This window comes from Sturnus vulgaris, chromosome 9 (assembly GCF_052056855.1).
Source record: "Sturnus vulgaris isolate bStuVul1 chromosome 9, bStuVul1.hap1, whole genome shotgun sequence".
NCBI classification, from domain to species: domain Eukaryota; kingdom Metazoa; phylum Chordata; class Aves; order Passeriformes; family Sturnidae; genus Sturnus; species Sturnus vulgaris.
Window position 1 is genome coordinate 30766655 of NC_142251.1, and position 10732 is coordinate 30777386.

The 10732-nt window shown below is 40.7% G+C and overlaps 1 protein-coding gene and 1 non-coding gene across 3 annotated transcripts in view; both read left to right on the forward strand.

Annotated features, from left to right (window-relative positions):
• COP1 (COP1 E3 ubiquitin ligase) overlaps positions 1 to 10732 on the forward strand; it is a 129178-nt gene that overhangs the window by 100396 nt on the left and 18050 nt on the right. The window lies entirely within an intron of this gene.
• LOC148222885 (small Cajal body-specific RNA 3) lies at positions 10515 to 10650 on the forward strand. The gene has a single exon (XR_015805577.1).

Here is a 10732-nt window from a genome sequence, read left to right on the forward strand (position 1 = left end):
TTTTTTAAATGGCTCCTAATTAATTATTTGTGGGGAAAACCATTTCTCCCTTCTTGTTTTATGCTAAAAGTTGATCAATATTTAAAAGAAGGGAAAGCTTCAGGATACTTTTGGCCTAAGTGACTTGATAAACATGAATTAGACATGGCGTGGCTTTTCAGAACATTCCCTAGACTAAATCCTTTAATTTCCCAAGTCAAGGATTTTATAATATACCCACGCTGTCCACTTTAACCTTGATTTGAATCAAGAATCTGGTCTTGAGATTGAAAACACCAGTCTTCTATTTTAGTAGCAGGTGAACAGGGGATGCTCTTGAATACAGGGATGCTCTTGCATAGGGAAAGGAAATTATAGTAGTAGTAGTAGCTCTGGGCATTTAAGTGGGTAGAGATGTCATCTGTCTTAGAAGGGTCACTGCAATTATGTCTGGGAATGTGGGTCATAGCTGGAGGAGATTGGTTTGTACTTTGCTTTCTCTTATGTGTCTTACAGGATGTTTTCCACTTCCCTAAAGGGAGCGCCTGTTGTTTGGACCTGCTCTGCCCTCTTGCAGAGTTTATGTGCCTCAAACATGCTGTGTTAAATGATTGCACCTAAAGTAGTCCTTTTCCCAGGCATGGTTAGTGTTTCTAAGAAAGAAGCTGTTGAAAGAGAAACCAAGGCTGAACCTGCTCCCAAGACAGCAAAAAGATATTAGAGCTGAACACAGAAGCAATTTGATTATGTAGATTAAGCATGGCTCAATCTATCATAATCACTGTAAAGAAGCCATTTAATTTTGTACCTGTTTGTACAAGTATTCATTACTGCTGATAAGCAGGTTACCAGGGAAGGATTTCACGAGCAGAAATGTCAAGGCTTTGCATCTCCAGTGAGGAGATGCAGATAAGAGCAGGAGAAAGCCATGCAAATTAGCTTAGGTAAAGCTAAGGTTTTATTCTTTCAGAGGAGTAAAGAAGGAAAATCCATTAAAAAGAGTGATGCAGTCTTTAACCAAAGAGTGGGTGGGTGGTGGGATGTACTGGATGGGTGCAAGAGGTTTCCTGGGAGAAAGGCTGCCAGTATAGTAGGAAAGCATCTCCTCCACCTGAACAGAAACACATGTATGTGTTTTCTCACGTTATCACTCCTCAGAAGTAATTCAGATTTATGGGAGTCTCAAAGTCATCTAACTATGGGTAAGAGAAGGCAGCTCTGGAGCTCCAGGCTTCAGGTATTGGCTTTGGGTATTGCCCTGTGATGAAAGTGTATTCATAATTAGCCTCGCATGTCTGAACTTCTCTTTGTTAATCTAAGAGGATGAAACATTTCCTTCAAATAGGTTTTTGGTGCACTTTTTCATAAAACAAGCTTTTCTTCTGTTTATCTTTCCTTTCTTCTGTACATCCAGCTTTGTTTCTTAACGATGTCTGGCTTGGATTCTTTAAATAGAAACCTGTAACTGTAGCACTGTAAGTTAGTCACTTAATAGGGCTGCAGTCTTGTTCACTGATGAAAAGTAGCCATCCTTTGTTTCCCAGTAGTCTTATAAATGGTACACAGTGTACACAGGAGCTAGTCAGGGGCTCTTATAATTTACAATCAGCAAATTGGCTCCCTTCACAGGATTAATTTAGCCAATACAAATTATTTCAGGAAGTGATTCATTGCCACTTTAAAGCGCTAATTAATTTGGGTGACTTAAGAACATTAAAAATGAAATCTCCTTTGTCATTCCCAAGTAACCGAATGTTAATTCAGTGTCATTCTTAAGTAATTTGTATCAGCTGTAACTACACCTCTTGAGGCTTGAAGTACAAATTCCAGTGGGATTTTTGGGGGAAAACAAGTAGCACTGGATATTTCATTGTCTCTCTTTGCTGCTGAAATTTTAAAATCTCAAAATTTGTGAGAATTTTGATTTCCAGCTTCAACTCAGTAGTGTTTTATTTTCACAGCATCCTCAACTTACCTCTTCAGGTGTCAGGAAATACCTAGGTAGAAACCAAAAGCTTGGGAGATAAATGCCTGCCTGGAGTGATCAGACTCCAGCTGTCCCTTGCCTGCCTCTGATACCAGTTGTGCCGCAGGTCTCAGCAAGAGTAGCTCCAGCTGTGGTATTTTCTGGAAGGGCATCTGCTGTTTTCTGACTTCATTCTTTCCTAGACTAGCACTGGCCTGTAGCATTTGTGTGCAACATCTCTCAAGCTAGTATCCTTGCAGGTTATCCTCCAGTGCAGTCCCACACCACTGCTTCATGCTGGAAACACAGAGGTCTTCATTCTTGTGCTTGAAATGCACAGCAGTTTATGGAAGGCTGAGAAGGATCAGCTTGTTCAAAAAGCAAGATGTGTCTTTGATCAGGTTCATTCTACTGGTTTTTTTTCTCTCCCCCACCTGAAAATCTTCAAAGGTCTCTCTCCCTCCTTGGAAAGCTGTCTAATCCCCATAGGCTGCATGCTGCAAGGCTCACAGCTGTCTGTGTGATGGCTTCCCACTCCTCTTGACATGCCCTCTGCTCTCTGGCCATTGGCAATGCTTTAAACACAGAGTTTTCTTTGACTTTTATTTTGCGCTTTCCTTAGGTAGTAAATGTATTTGATTTCTCTTCCATCCTACCCTTTTCATATCTACTGCTCCCTTACTCATTTGAAAATCTAAAATTTTCTTTAAAAACAAATAGAACCCAGAACATCAGAAGATGTATCATAGATGCTTGAATTTCCCCCTCCCCCCCAGACTTTAGCATATTAGTTATGCTATGTGTACCAACACACACTGAATATATTGGTTTATGTGCTGCTTGAAAACTATTTTCTTATGCAGAATAATTTCTACTTGCAGATAAAAGATGTCAAAAGGTATGTATGATCCTTTGCACTGAATATGTTCATATCTTTTCATATCCATGTCTCTTTACATGCTCTATTTTGGGCTCTATTTTATCTGTGGCTAAGGAGAATTAATTAAAAAATATTCAGGTCACTAGCAATATTTTATTCACTGTCAAAAACCTTGGAGTGTGGAGAAATTTGAGGGGGAAAAAAAATCATACTCTATTATTAACAGTTCATGCATTATATTGATATCTCAGTCTGTTGACACTCCAATGCATGTGAAAGACCATCTTGATAATGTGATTAGGCAAATGACCAGCTTCATGAGGAAATGTTTGATTTTGAGTGTTCTGTAGAAGAAAAATACTGGTAAATGTTCTTTCCTTACTATCTTCTCCCTGGTTGCAGGATACCCTCTGAGCTTCCTTCCATTGAAGACGTGATTGCAGCACTGCTGCAGTGTAGTGTCAGCAGGGGTGAAGGGAGTCAGGAGATTCCTTGATAACCCAGCCTCTGTCCACTGTGCTCTTCCTGCATAGTGTATTTTGGGGCAAAAAGGTGTATTGCACCATTTATGTTACTGTTTCATGGCTCAAAGTGGTGTGCCAGCAGGTGGCTGGTATGTCAGTAGCTGTCCTAACTCTTCCTTTCCTAGATACAGAGCAGCTGCCCATGCCACCTCTGAGGACACAGGGGCTGAGTGGTACTTCTGTTCATCTCTCAAGTTCAGGTCCCCTGCGGTACTGCAGCACTCTGATATCATTGTAGCTTCTATTTTAAGAATAGCTTCTTCAAGAAATGTAGGTGGCTCAGGTTTTTCTTCTCTGTTGGTTTTTACTTTACATTTGCAAACTCAGTTTCTCTCCTTCTGCAAGGTGAGTCTATTTTTTCTTGCATAATCACAGAAAATTGCCACAGGATCAATGTTGTCTTGAAGTGAAGGTAGATGAAAGTCCATGGTTCCTGAATGAAGGCAGTATTTACTCTTTCAGACTTCTACAGATGATATTTGCTCACCAGTGCATCTCTTCTAATGCCAAGAGGCGTAGAGAGCGTGCTGTAGATAGAACTGAGGTCCTTCTTATTGGAGTCATCTTTCCTAGGCTGAGTGAATGACACAGTGGCCAACATAACTGAGTGCTGTTGACATTACCATTCCAGTAGCTGATCCCAGTAGTGCAACTGTAGAGATAATAGATTGCAGATCATTGCTGGTGCAAGCAGAGGTGTGAGCATGCTTTTGCTGTTTCCTAAACTTTAAAAAATGACAGCATCCCAATGAAATTGCAAATCATATTGCTGTGTTACACACAGTGAGCTGGGGATGCAAAGAAGTCTCTCTGTAGCTGTTGTTGAACTTTTCTCCTATAGGCACTCAGCTGCTTTAGTAACTACCAATTCTTTATTCAACTATCAGTTTTGTAACAGATGAACTGAAGTCAGGAATTCGCAGGAACCTAGACTTCATTCGCAGCTCCATTCTCAGTTTGCTACTGAACCATAATGTTGCAAGGTGCAGCAGTTTGTATCATGTGGTACTTATATAAGCTATGTCCCCAACAACTTCAAAGAGAATTTTTTGTGTTGCTATACTGGGGTGGAGAGAAAAAAAAGACCAGGTTCATATTCAGGGAGCACTTGCTTTTAGAATTAAATGGCTGAACAAGTTTATTCCCTTTCCACCCAATCTCAGTAGTTCTGCTGTTGGGCCCCCTGGTCTGGACTCTGGTATGTATCCTATGGGGCTCCAAAGCCACTGATGAAGTAATTGATGAGGCTGTTTTAAGGTTTTGGGTGTTTTCAAATGGTGCCTGGAAAGCTATTTATCATGAAGTGTGCACTTCTCTCTTACCATGATTTGTCTTAACATTATGCCTTTGTCTTGGAGCATTTCAGTTGCTCCAGGAATTAGAGGTGGCAGGTGTTCTGTCTCTGTCCTCCTACAGCTCTTGGGGAGGAAGGCTCGTTCCTGGTATTTTTGAGGGGACTTATCACAGAATCATGGAGTAGTTTGGGTTGGAAGGCACATTTCGAGAGCATGTAGTCTAACCCCCTGCAGTAAACATGAACACCTATCAGGGCATGTTGCTCAAAGTCCCATCCAGCCAGGCCTTGAACACTCCCAGGGATGGGGCTTCCACCACATCTCTGGGCAATCTGTGCCAGTGACTCACCACCCTCATTGTAAAAAAACTTCATTACATCTGTTCTAAATTGACCTTCTTTCGATTTAAAACCATTTGCCCTTGTCCTGTTGCAACAGATCCTATTAAAAAAATTGTCCCCATCTTTCTTATAGGTTCTTTTTGAATGCTGGAAGGCTGCAATAGTCTTCCTGGAGCCTTCTCTTCTCCAGGCTGAACAGCTCCACCTGTCTTCACAGGAGAAGTGTTCCACCCCTCTAATCAGCTTAGTGGCCTCCTCTGGACCCACTGTATATAATGTATATTGTATGTAGTGTCCTGGAGCAGAGCCTCCTGAAAGCAGTAGGTCCCAGCAGGATCCTGGCAAGTTCTGTAGGTACTGAGCCAATATTCCCTGATCTCAAGCTCCGACTGACAGTTTCCTCTGAATCAGAGAATCTCCTGTCTGAGCAGCCTTTGCATTACTTTCCAGTGCTGGGCTCATGCTGGCTTTCTTTCTGTGTGAAGTGCCATCTGCTGAAGTCCCTGGTTGGCACAAAGTGCCAGTGAGATGAGATTGGAATGCCGGGAGCTGATATCAGATGAGCAGTATTCCGTGTGCTGCAAAGCAGATGAAGGGGGTCATTTAAGAAAGGAACTGTAGGGGTAGAGCTATGTGTCCCAACACTTACTGCTAAAGGAGGACTTCGGTTTCAGAGCAGCCAGACCAAAGCAAGAATGAGGTAGGTTTTGAAATGCCATTGTTCTAACCACTGCCTTTGAAGCCAGCTTCCATGCATTTGTAGAATTGCCCCACAAGGATGGTGGTCTGCTGTCACTGCCGTTTGAATTTGGTTTATAACCTCGTTCCCTCTAACAAGTGACACTGCTTCAATTAAAGTCAAAGCAACCTCGTAATACTGTGTTTTTTCTTTTCCCCATTCTTCACTGCTAATATCGATGGCAAGTCCTGCCAGGCCCATGAGCTGCATCAATCTTTTGCTCTTGCACTCCTAATTAAGCAATTTTAATGACAGGATTTAATGTTTTACACAGTCTAAATAAGTGGAAAAAATATGAACTGATTTTTTTTTCTTTCCAGCACAAGACTTTGATCAGATAATTTAACCTCTGGGTGAAATGGAAGTAGGAGCATTTATGCATAGGTGATTTGTTCTGCAAAAGCTTTACTTCATGTATGTCTGTGCATTAATAGAGTTACTGCTTGACTTTGGGTATCCATTCTGAAGGTTTTTGTGTGCTCTCTGCCCTTCTGTTGTCAGTAGCAAAACCCCAAAGCCTTTTGAAATCCACTAACTTGTGACCAGCTTAATGCCAATTGTGTTGCATGTTAATAAAGTGAGAATAAAGGCTTACAAAAACAACTGCTCAGACTGGTTTTCTAAAAGCAACGCAGATCTGTATTCTTTTGGCCTGTTTAAATTTCTTTTGATGGTGTTCTGCTCTTAGTCTAGCTAATACTATAGGTGCTAGGTATGTGCATGGAGTGAAAATAGTCTCTCCTTTGAAGGCAATCTTGTGTCTGAATTGACACTACCTGATATGTAATGAGGAGACGTAATTATTTTATATAGGTTGCACACAGAATTATAATAATCAGCCTTTTCTAAGGAAGAGAAAGCCAGTATGACAGGAAAGTTATGTTTAGTAATGTAATGAGTGCCTTTTTTGTCAGAAGTGGCAGTGTTAAATTTGGGGTTGTGCAGCTGATGGGCATTCACCCTCACACGAGGCATTTTGAATTCTGCAAGGGAAGTTCTGCTTTCAATAATTATGTATCTTATGGTATTGTATGTCATAATCACTTCCAAAATGCTTCTCTAGTTGCTAAAGCTGGAGAGAAGTGAACTGTTTGGTGCAGTACTGGATTTTTTTAGTTTTACTTTAGTATGTCTGAATATTAAGTTAAGCAGAGCGGGAGATAGCTGGGGCAGCCTGAGGAGATGCAGATAAGGCAGAGCATTGTTTCCCGAGTATTTATAATAATGACAGAGACTGGAAGGAAGACAATATTACATATACTGGGAAGAAGGTTTGTTTCAGATCCATTAAATAAATAAATAAAAGTTCCTTTTACCTGTAATCTGCAGATAGCACATAAATTAACTGCAGTAGGAGCAGGAGAAGCTGTGTTCCTCCTCATGACCCATGCTGGCAGAGGCTCAGCATCACCAGCCAAGAATTCTCATGTTAACCAGGCATACATGATTCTTTCTCCTAGTTTCTAGGTTGATCAATTGATACCTCACTGCCTTTTTTTCTTCCAAGAAAGACCTCCTACCAAGCAGATTGCTCTGGCCAAGTTTCTTCCAATAACTAAATAACTGCAAGCTGCTCTGTCTGGGGAGTGTGCTCTTGGGAGATATCTTGACTTGTTTAGGGTGTTGTTTAGGGTGACATATCCTTGATTAAAATAGTTCTTCTCTGCATGTCTTGCTTCACAACTTGCATATTAGCTCCGGCACTTGTAAAGATAAATTTGGGCCAGCAGGAGTAACAGAAAGAGAAAATTATTTGCAAGTGAAATACAAATGTCCTTATTTAATACAAAAGGATTCAGCTCACCGTTGGCTTTCAGTTTTTTCCAGGTTCATACTTTGCTTGACAGTGCAACAGAAGAAATTTAAATTGTTGGGAAATGCATGAAGAAAAAAAGTTGATTGTTGAGAAATTGGAAGTAGAACTGGATTTAGCAACTTTTCTTATGGTGTTATAGCAGGCAGCAGCCAATATTGTGAGCTTGGGAATTTTCTTTGTTTCACAACTTAATATATATTTTTAGCTTTCCAAAAATAAGCAAAGGCTCAGAAGTTTGTTAAAGAAAAATACTACTTAGGAGATTCTTTCAGATAAATGTTTGCTAGATGTAGTGCTACAGGGTGAAGGGATAGAATTTGGTTGTGGCTCTCCCAACATATCCTTGAATGTGAACTCAGACCCTTTCCGTGCCTCCTGCCACCCTCTGCAGCCACCCCTCCTCTTCCTGCCATGCTTCTCATTGGTTTTCCCTCAACAGCAGAGATGTCTGAGCATGGCAGTGGGGACAAGTCTCCTTTTAAGACCACCAATAAATTTTTGGATCTTGCTATTCATTGTGAACCTATGAATTATCCATTCTGGAGTGAGATGGGAAGCTAAGAAAACTTATTTTCGTCGAGGTTTTTGAAGCTTCTGCTGTTTTCCTTTGCAAACAGATTTGAGGTAGGTTTATGATGTATTTTCAGTCAGACTGGAGCTTATACATTGATTTCAAGTAACACATGAATGTGGAATTTGAGCCCAGCTCGTCACACATCAAAGTTAATGAACTAATGAATGTGACACCAAACACCGGTGTCTGTCTCTCCTTATGCACAAACACTTACTGTGTATGTGCTGTGTGTGTGGCTTTGTTTATTTTAGAGGTTATTTCATTATACAGTCCTGTATCTCTTCCTTGGATGGTGTAGGTATGGCAGGACATGATCATGAACTCTTTTTGGAAGCTTTTCTACTGATATTCATAGCACTACATGTAAGTTTGCTGTGGCAATAAATAAATTGTGTAGTCCAGATAGAGGACAGTAATTTTTATTTTCTTATATCCCCTGTATTTTGTCCTGTGTTTCTCAGCATCTCTGCTCTGAAACATTTTAAGCATCATCAGGCTCAGAGAAAAGCAGAGAATACCTACTATGTGCTTCAGCTCTTTGGTGTCTGCTGAGGAATGAGTCAACAGAAGCATCTATTCAGAAAGAATATCTAAAATCAAGGGAGCTTGAAGCAGATTACAAAAAAAAAAAAAAATAAATGAAATCCAGAAGTGTTTTCTTCCCTCACCCTTTGTCAGCAAAGGTGGGGTTTGTATTCTAATATTTATAAAGCTGAAGGATATTAGAAAATCAGAAGTATTGTAGTGCAACACAAGGGGTTTTGTTCACTCCTGTAATCCTAGTAGATAACTCTTTTCTTTATATATTTGAGTCTTTTGCAACTTCTTTTTTCTATTATTGTCATTGATAGCTTAATGGATTTCTTGATTGTTGAGCTCTTCTTTTTTTTCTTTTTATTGTTAGTCTTAGCATGCATTCATAGTGACAGGCAACATTAAAAATAGTAATTTCCATTTGAAATATCTAGAGATAATTTTTATAGCCACTGTGTGAAAATAATTTGAACAGTAGCAGAAATATCTATTGTAAGAGAGATGATTTTACTTGTGAATTTGGTTTAAAGATAAAATCTGCCTACTTCCCGAGTCATGGATTTTGTATTCATTGCTCTGTTAAATTTAATCAGGAGCAAGACTTAATCCAGAGCAAAGATGATTGAATTGCTCTTAAACAGTGATGTAGAACATCACCCAGATCTGACTTCAGTCTCACAGTGCTGAGAAATCACAAGCGTGAGAGAGTTGCTTGTGAGTACATTATAGAAAGAGAGATGCTTTTTGCTATTTTGCTGGCTCATTAGAAAGTGAAATGCTTTCTGACATTTGGAATAAAGTTGTTAGGAGGTGTAGTACAGAATGGGTTAAATCTGTGTATTGTATTGTATTAGCTAGCAATTACTTTGGCATGCAGTAAAAAGGCTGGACTTGCCAAAGCCTCGAATCTGATGGCTTTAAGTTCTGCCATTAACTGAGCTGCTCCTGGGTTTGTGCAGTAGCCAGGAAGGACAATGAAGTACATTAATGCAGCTTTGATTCCTCTTTGAGAACCCAGAGGAGGACAAGCTCCAGCACTGGGCTTCGTGTCTAGCAGAGCTGCAACACGATCCACTGTTCCCCTTTTCTGCTAGCCCCAACAAAAACATGCTTTCAAGAATTGCTGTCTTCATTTAACCTCTTGTATTCTGCCAGGAAGTGTGTAGACCTATAAGGTCATCCTAAGTCTCCAGTTAGAGCCTGGAACGGAGTTATGATACCAACTGGATTTTGCCCTTTGAGGGCAAGGAGAGAGCATGAGGGAGAAGCAGCTAATTAAAGGATTTCCAGGCTGTGACATGGAAACTTGACAGCCCCTTTGTTCATTTCAGAGCTCTTGCCTGAGTGCAGACTTTTACCTGTAAAGTTTGGGAGCTAGCATTGCTTATTTCAGATGCATATACCTCATTTAAAATAATTTTTAGGAAAAGGGGACAGGGTCAGGGAGTGGTGAAGCAGCATCTTGCTGTAGGGACTCTGGCAGGCAGCCCACCATCGGCAAGCTGGTCCCTGGGGTTTATGAATGTATTCAAGGCTAAGAAACGTAGGTACGACTGCAGCTCCAGGCCCTGCTGTTGGCTGGCAGTCACTGAGCCAGTAAGAAAGGCACTGTTGTTGCCACATTTAAGGCTTTCAGGCATGTGTGTGTGCCCCATGCAGCACCTCTTTCTTCTGGTTAGAATGATTTTGACCTTCTGAGTTAAACTTTTCCACTTAGTGATATTTTCCTATTATATGAATCCTCCCTTTGTCTTATTTGCATGCCTTACATCATGTTTCATTTAGGATTTGATATGGTCAGGAGCCCAGGATGAAAGACAGTGTATAAAAGGCTGGTAATCATTAAATTTTCTAGGACTGGAAGCTGCTGGGACCAGTTGGGACCAGTCATGGGCAAAATTAATATTTTTTTGTCCACTGTTGCAGTCTTCCTAGAGCAAAGTGGAGGTCTCTGTCTGCTTTAGGACAGCTAACTAAATCAGATCGTTCCCCTCCTTACATGTGTGTTATCTTGCAGTGTGACAAGAGAGCTCCTGCAGCATCCTCGGCTGCAATGTCCTACCACGAGGGGACAACCTTTGGGC